This window comes from Pinus tabuliformis, chromosome Q (assembly GCF_031772625.1).
Source record: "Pinus tabuliformis cultivar Carrire ecotype Pingquan chromosome Q, CPIR1, whole genome shotgun sequence".
In the NCBI taxonomy this organism is placed as follows: Eukaryota; Viridiplantae; Streptophyta; class Pinopsida; order Pinales; family Pinaceae; genus Pinus; species Pinus tabuliformis.
Window position 1 is genome coordinate 1,241,779,280 of NC_142296.1, and position 8,852 is coordinate 1,241,788,131.

The 8,852-nt window shown below is 34.2% G+C and overlaps 1 pseudogene; it reads right to left on the reverse strand.

Annotated features, from left to right (window-relative positions):
- Window positions 1-5,483: 5,483 nt before the first annotated feature.
- Window positions 5,484-8,485, reverse strand: LOC149224309 (vacuolar protein sorting-associated protein 28 homolog 1-like; annotated as a pseudogene).
- Between the last annotated feature and the right edge of the window lie 367 nt (window positions 8,486-8,852).

The window sequence follows — 8,852 nt, forward strand, 5'->3', positions numbered from 1 at the left end:
CCAGAATTAGCTTTTTTTTGAGTGTTTTCAGGTGGAGAACTGATATTCAGTGCTGTGGTTTTCTAACCTTGTTCCTCTAGGGGTAGGAACAACATGTTTAGGGACTTTGGATCCCTTAGATTATTGACATTTCATGCTTCATGCTGTAAGGCACAAAAATGTCTATAACACGAAGTCCTTAGAACATAAAGGAAAAATGACGACACATATTCTAAGAACCCTTCCTGAAACTCTTGCTAACCTTCTGATGGGCAAGCTATAATTTTCCCAAGGTATTTATACCATGAATTCTGTTATAACTAAAGGACTATATCTGTGGAACATTGCAGCCCAATTTTATTTATTTATTTATTGACTAAGCAATAACAAGACAAGGGTAGGATAATCACAATCAAAATTCATCTTATGGTACAGTTAATATATTATGCTTTCAACCAAGTAAAGTCATCCACTCACTGTACTCCTAAAGCTTCCAATTATAGTCGTTCATTTCAAACTACGTCTACATGACGCTATAAGTGACAATGTCAGGTACACAAAGTGATTTGTATGATCATAATTTCATATGGTAGAGTTCACTGTCATAGATGTTGCAATAATATTGTCATAGAAGAAAAGATTGTATAACTTATCCATACGTTTGATATTTTTCAAAAAGTTTTAAATTCTAAGTTATCCCTTCTGATAATTCTGCAATATTTTTCCCCAATATCTCAATAAGTGTCATTTTGGACCCTTGTCAGTATATACCCTAAAATGATAATTGTAGCATTGTATTTAGGCCATAGGCAGAAAAATGTCGAAAGAGGTGGACAAGTAAGAATAAGAAATTCAAATGGTGAACTTAAGCTCACAAGCTAGTAAAAGATGAAGGACTTTGATGTCAAAAGTGCTAAAATTTTAAAATATTCTTATTAGCAATTGTAAATAAATAAATAATTAGATACATCACAAAGCAAGTGATTGTGCGTCAAGGTGTAGTGTTCTATGAATAGTTCCTAGGAGTTCATCCAACCAAGAAACTCTTTGAAACATCACCACATTACTTACTTATAGATAATATCCTAGTAAGTGATGATGTTAGTGTCTCAACTAGTTAGAGATGATGAGGCACGTGACCTAGCAATGGAAGAATCTAAACATGCAGCCAATAATATATTGAGCATTGAATTGGGCATAAAGAAGAATACTCTAAGTAAGGAAGTTATGCCTATCAAACAAAAACATATTTCCCAATCCGAGGAAGTTGTCTTCTATTTGCAAATGTGGGAAAATTTTGTTTTAGCTACATAAAAACTATCAAGAGGAATCAAATTGGTTATAACACCTTCCACACCTCACCTATCAAGAAAGAGATAGTGGCATCCTTGTTATCGCTCAAGTTTATCTCCAAAGAAAGATCCCAACCTTTTTCAAAGAAAACCCAAGGATACTTTTAAGTGATCACAACTTGTGACCAGTGACCACTCCACTTCACTTACTCATGCATAAATTATCAAATGATCATAGCAACCCATTTAAAATATGATATACCAATTATAATATATTTTTATATCAATCACTGGATTTATGAAAACTATAATTTAATTCAAATTATTATTAACAATTTCAACACAAATTAATTTAATAATATTTTAAAACACACTCCTAATTTTTCATGTATCGATAAAAAGAAACATCCTTTTGCAATTAATATTTAATTATTGACTTCTCTTTAACACATACCAATATATAATAAAAAAAAATCTATACAATTGATGTAAATATTAAATTTAACCAAGATATTACTACATAAAACATAATTTCCATATGTCAATTTATGATGTGGCACTTTTAACTTGTTATTAATTTTTAAAAGAATGGCTTGATTATGGTTAGAGCATTAAAATGCTTCACATCCAACCACTCATAAGCCTAGACCAAGAAAATTTGCGTATGATGAAGTCAAGATTAAGTTTTTGGTATTATACGATGAAAAGACCACTTATTGAAATGATATGGAACTAGTTTCATTAGTCAAACTTATTTGTAGGCTTTATTTTATTGTTATTGATTTCTGGTGATTGTTAATCATTAAATTTTTATAAATATATTAAGCAAACATGTGCATTGACCAGTACATTTTAAGGATGAGTGCTTCTCAACTGTATGTTTCAATACCACCCTAAGCAAAGTCTCCAATCCTTTAATTTTAGCAATTCAATATGTGTATTAGAAATTGTAAAATAAATTCCATAATCCATTAATTCATAGATAAAGCTTCTTTTTCAATTGGTTAAATTCATTGAAAGGGTCCCATTGGTACTTGCCAGTGATATTTAGTGTCTTCATAGATTTGGTCCAATTTTTTTTTTTTTATTGACTATTAATAAATGAATTTGCAAAAATCAAGTACTTTTATAGAATTAAATTTGTAATGTTTATCTAGAAAGCTTCTCACTCTTGGAATAGTTTTCAAATTATAGTAGTGTCTAGCATAAAATGAGTATGTTTGAGGTGCAAATCATATGGACCAGTGCTATAATATATATATTTTTATAAAAATACCAAAACTATTTTTATAACTTCATAATTTTCATTATAAGAGCAATTTTATGACCCACGATTTTATTCTCTAGAATACTTTTATATCTTCCCTCAATATTGATTAAAATGCTTACCTTTAAAAAAAAAAAAAAACACCCTACTAATATTCTAAGTTGTTTTGAAACCCATGTTTAAGTTTATTGTAATTCATGTTGCATAAATCTAAACATGGAAATCTCAGATTTCATATAAAATGAATTTTGTTCCCAACGTCATAAAGCATAATGTCACGTGCCGTCTAGTTTACAAGAGCATCTTGCAAACATTCCATTTGAAGAGCTTCAGAAAGTGCGCTCTGATGGTCGAGAATCAACCCTTTCTAAATTCAAGCATGATGCCAAACCCTCAAGAGCTAACAAAAACAGACCTATGGAAATGGGCAGCAAGAAGCCTGTTGTAAGGCTTAGGGAAGTTGTTCAAGGTGAGATATGCGAGGAAAATAAATGGGGCAGTATTTTTGTGAATTTTTACTGCACATGTATCACCAATGTGCTCTTAAAGTCTGAATAAATATCTTTAAGGCATGAAAACAAGAAAAATGGACCTCTAACAAAACTGCAATAAATACTTAAATAGGGGAACAAAAATGTAAACCATCACTACAAGATGACAACTACCACTTTATATGCATTCATTCACAAAGTTACTGGGTCCGTTTAAGTGCAATGCAACACAATACATAGACACATCAGACCCCAATTATCATATCGTTAAGATCCTCTTCAAATCCCTTTATTATAATGGATCTTAGAAGGATGGTAAACGCATTGAATTAATTGTCTACATAGACATAAATTCACAGCATGCAGCCATGTTGCAAATGATTCAATGAAAAGCTGAGACCAATGTTGAAAGTTTCAGCTCAGAACAAATCCACAAGACTAGGGTACAAGTATTGGACTCGGGATAGAAAAAAAACTTAATCAAATATAATCATTCAAAATGAGGGTTTTTTTTCTTTTCCTTTCTGGCATTTCTACTTGACACCAGTAAAGTTTTCCACCCACTGCTGGAGAGTTTGAGTCACCTGCCAAGAGACAGACTTGGGCCTAGTTTGGCAGCAGAGCCAAGCTGTGTTTGAACCAAAATACCTGGAAGACTCTGCATTTTTTCCACTATGGCTTTGAAGAAGCAAGCTGAAAACCCCAATATAACCAAAAACAATAACCAAAGGATTAAGTTGTAAAAGTTAATAGAGAATCCTAATGACAATGATACAATATTCCAAGGTTTATATAAGTGACTTTGTTTCACACATGCCTAACACTTTTCTCATATTTAATCCCCTAAAGTTGCTTAGCCATCAATCTTCAATTTCTCGAGCCAGATCTAGTATGAGAAAATATGTCCATTCCAACTCTGCTAATTGAGGTGCTAGATCCCTATCATCAAAACACTCAGAAAGACCCTTCATATTCTATACTGTCATGATCTGCTTCCCTAGAAATTTGGTTGGGTCATTTGATAACTCAAATTATCAAATCTGAAACTGAAATACAGTTGGCATGGCTTGCGAGTTGCACTATTAGTTGTCAAAGGTGTTCTTATGCCTTAGACTTGTGGATCATGCATCCTTTTTGAAACAAATGAAATTCTCTGTATAATTAAGAATGTAGGTCCCTATTTCTTTAGTCACAACAATAGCATGACCATTTAACATATATTTTATCTCAAAATTTTGCGTTTTGTATGTTTAGGCTTTTGAAAAGCCTAATTGGGTAAACCACCCAATACCAAAAACGAATTTGAAAACTTGTTACACCAATAACACAACTAATTTTACCAACCATTCATTTCGACTCGTAATTAATCTCACTGGCAAATTTTCTCATTCAAGAAATTTTATAAGATATATCACTGAAGAAAACAGATCAGATATTACAGTGTAAATAAAAAAAACGCAAAATCAAATTTTCTATGGAAACAGCTTTCAAAATCCAAACAGTTCCAAGAGGATTTCACTAAAACTAAATCTTCTACTATGAAAACACAGCTCAATTCCTTCCATTAGTCCCCTTCATCACATCTCATTTATAAGATTTCTAGCTCGTTTCAAGCACAACTATCTCCATGAACAACATTGCAGACACAATGCTTAATTTTTACAAGATGACTAACTTTTCACAACAATGTGCAAAGAAATTCAATGCATGGAGAGCAGAAACAATTAACATTATACACATGAAATAAATAGATTAACAACTTCCAAGCTCGTTAAATGCAATAATATTCTTACTGCAATTATTCCAAATTCACACATGAGAAGTCTCTTCCTATAAAAAGTTAAAGCCAATCCAAAAGAAATATTTTCTTGCTGTGTTAGTCCAGTTTCACTCGTTGCTATGTCATTGCATTCTATTTTCTACTTATAACAAAACAATGAAAATATACATACATTCTCTAGCTCCAAATCCCAAGTCTCCAATATTTGCTGGAAGCCTAGTTTCCCCATGGTAAAATTCTCATAGAATTTCCGTTCAATTTGTAGAGGGCTACCAAGATAAAGATGCCGGAGAGCTTCATCGTATGTCTCTGAAAGAAGACTCGGTTTCTGTGTACCATTGACCGAGTTTCATTCCAGGGAAGAGAGGTTTTTTTGTATTTGTGTACCATCACTTTAAATGTCTTTTGATCTGCGGGGTTAACCACAATGTTGAGACATGGCCGCATCCGCAATAGAGTGGTTTTGCCGGCCCATGTTTTTTTTTTTCCTCAGATTGCCACAATTAATGAACGAATAGGGTTTTATTTCTCATCTAGGAAGAGAACCATAGCTTTTGGACATCTTGAAATTAAGTATTCAACCAAAATAAACAGATCATGTAACCATTTTTTATCAATCTCACCTTGATCTGTTACATTAAAACTGATAAAAGCAACAAGATTGAAACCAAGTATATGCACTAAACCAATTCTGCTTTTCTGGAAAGCGAATGAAAATATCACTTTAATATAAAATTATAAACAAGAGATTTTGCTCTGAATCTTTGAATTTTACATATTTTCACAAATATAAAGTCACGGATAGACCTACAAAACCTCTAGAGATCAAACCACGTACAAATCCGATGCCGATGGCATCCAGAAGTTGCGCCCCCCCTGCAATGTTAAGCCGATTTAGGCAATGAATTGATGAAAGCGTTATAAGAAGAATCCAGATCAAATAACAACTGACGGGCCTGCTGTTCGGTTAACTCCTCCGATGCCCCCATGTTCTTCAACCTCGAAATCCATTCTCTGGCTTTCACTTTACCCTCAAACTAGGGCTTCCAATAAGCACAAAAATAATCTACAACATTCCTTCCTTTGCTAATATGGAGTCAAGCTTATGATTATCATACTGCAACTCCGACCCTCTGATTACGGCTTGCTATAGTCATTTCAAAACCTTGAGACTAGGCTAAAAAAAATGCCTCTCCAACTTACGGTCTTGTATTCTTTACAAGGTGACTCTTTCGTCGGATTAAAGGATTGCTTTTATACCACTAAAGGCATCCCAAATGGGCCTCACTTTTCTTGACAATTGAAACAAAATTTGCAGCCTAGGATAGGCCTCTTCTAGGGCTTCCTGTAAGAGGTTTCAATGCCTCTAATTTCTTATGGATTAGATTCCTTTACAATGCGATGTCATTGGCTAGCTGTAGTGAGTGTTATTAGTCCATGAACTTGTGATTACCTCTTAAGTGAGCTTATACAATCCTATATACCTTAGAAATTTCAGATTCCAAGCCCTGGACTGTGGCCTAATTTCAGAGGTCTGATCTCGTTGAAATTTTACTCAAGAATATCCCATAAATTATCCTTCTAATTTGGATCTTTATCTAGTTATCTCGGCCTTAAAAACAATCATTTTTTTCTTGGCTTCTTGGAACAATGAAAAAAAATCCTTACAATGATCTTCCAACTACCATACTCAGGGCTGACCAAAAGATCCAAAAGCGCAGGGTATAACTGATCCACCGCCACCATATTAAGCTTCAGAGAATCCATTGAGGTAATAAAATGCTGTACGCATTCGGCGACAGCAGCGGCTGTGCCCAAGTCTGACGATGAGGCCCTGTGTTCAACGGTGGCTGTTGGGCCTCAAAATAGTCCCTATTTTCACTCCATTATTCACCAATATTTTCACATTTTACCTTCATGTCACCTCCATTCCACCTCCATATCATTACATTTACCTCATTGTTGGGTTCTAACAATAATTTTCCAAAGTTTATTAATTCTTAACATTTCTAAGTGAATTTATCGCTAAAACTTAGAAAATAATATGCTTAAACTTATACTTAACAATTAGCATGAGTTTGTTGACATGTGTAGGCACAAAGGAAGCTTCCAGGGCATCTTTATGTGGCCTTGAATGATCAAATTCGAATTTGATAAGATAAGCTTCATGGAGAAGATCATGGACCTCATGGAGGAGATCATGGAGGATAGGGTTATGTGTCATCATTGGTTGAGAAATATGTGGGTCAAAGGAGAGAATAGTGGGTCTACATTTATGAGGTTGTTATCATAGTTTTTGTATAAATAGGAGTACCTCCTCCATTCCAAAAGAGAGGACTCTTAGAGCATTGTATCCAATTGATGATGGAATAGAATAAAGCTTCATTTTTCATATATTTCCATTATGTAGTTTTTAGATATGTTTTCTTAATGTAGTATATGGAATAATTTGTCTTGTTCTTAGGAGAATTGAGCTCACTCTAAAAGGATGAGAGAAACATGTTATTTCATATTAGATCTTATTTCATTTAGTTGCTTAGATGTTTGAGAATTTGTTTGTAGTTGATGAATGAGTTTTGAATTAAAATCTTATCAGCATGTGAGAGAACAACCAAGGGTCTAAGTTAGACTCTCTCTCTATTTGATTTGCATGATAATTAAAATTCATTCTTTTGCTTTTATGTTTCAAGTATCATATGAGGAGATACCAAGAGTCTAAGTTAGGCTCTCTCTCCAATGATTTATATCGTAATTGAAATTCATTCTTTTGTGTTTATGTTTCAAGTTATTTCATTTCTTATGCTTATGAATGAATCTTAGTTTAGTTTGGATTAGTACATGAGAGGACAATCAAGAGACTAAGTTAGTCTCTCTCTCTACTTGAATCTAAACAATAACTAAGTTCATTCTCTTGTTTTCATTTTAAGTTTTTAGTTTTAGGAATGATTTCTCTATGATACTGTAGGGAAGGACAACCAGGACCTCCTTAGTTAGGAGCCTCTTCCCTTGCATATTGTATTGAATCTTAAATAATTTAGTTAGGAATAGAGTTAGTTGCCTACTCTTGCATATATTGTGCTGGCACCATCACAAGCTTACGAGTTTCCCTGGTCGATAATTTATGCAGCAATTTAAGTCCAATAAATTGCCCAACAGTGGCCAGAATCCTGGAAACAAGTAAGCGATTCACAGCAGCAGGGCAATCCATCTTGTAGGTTCCCATGAATCCCTCAACGCTTGGGACTGTATCTTTCAGAGAAGTTGTTAGGGTTTTAAATTGGGCAATCAGCTCTGTGCATTCCGGTTCGTAATCTTTTGAGGAAATTACGTCACGGACATACGCCTTCTCCAGTTTCTCCATAGTTCTTATGATTGCAAAGAGGTCTGCGGAATTATCATACATTTCACGCTCGCGTTTATCGTTCCATAATTTTACCTCCCTCGCCATATCAGCCGCCATAATTTTAACTGAAAGTCTTTAAATAACAGAGAAATCCCCGCGAATTTTGATGCTCTGTGCATCTAATAGGGTTTCATTTGGGTTTATACAGCGAGGTTGCAGGGTAGAATCTAGCGTTGATCCGTCAGTCAGGTTGTAACAGCTAGGTAGGGTTTGGGAATCGCGTGGTGCGAGGATGTGGTACAAGCCTGCTGATGGTCTATGGTTGAAGTGCTAGTTTTTTTTTGAAACTTGAGTAATTTGATTTTAGAGAAATACCCACATAGAAAACAAAACTAGTTATGCATGCATGGGCCCATAGGCCTCAAGGGTTCAACTTGTGCTCTGATACCAAGTGTAAGGACCATATCCAGACTATATACATTTTTTTTGTTTTTTTTAAATAGCAAATACAACCAGTAAAGAAATGCATTGAAATTCAAATTTATTTAACACACACATTCCTGCCACTCATTTCAGGAAACATATCATAACATTTTCATACTTTTAACTAAGATCAATAGTAATGAAATACATATGTACCGTTCACCAGAAGGCAAGACTCCACTTGCTCTGCTATTGCTGGTATTCCCTTGTAGCTGGT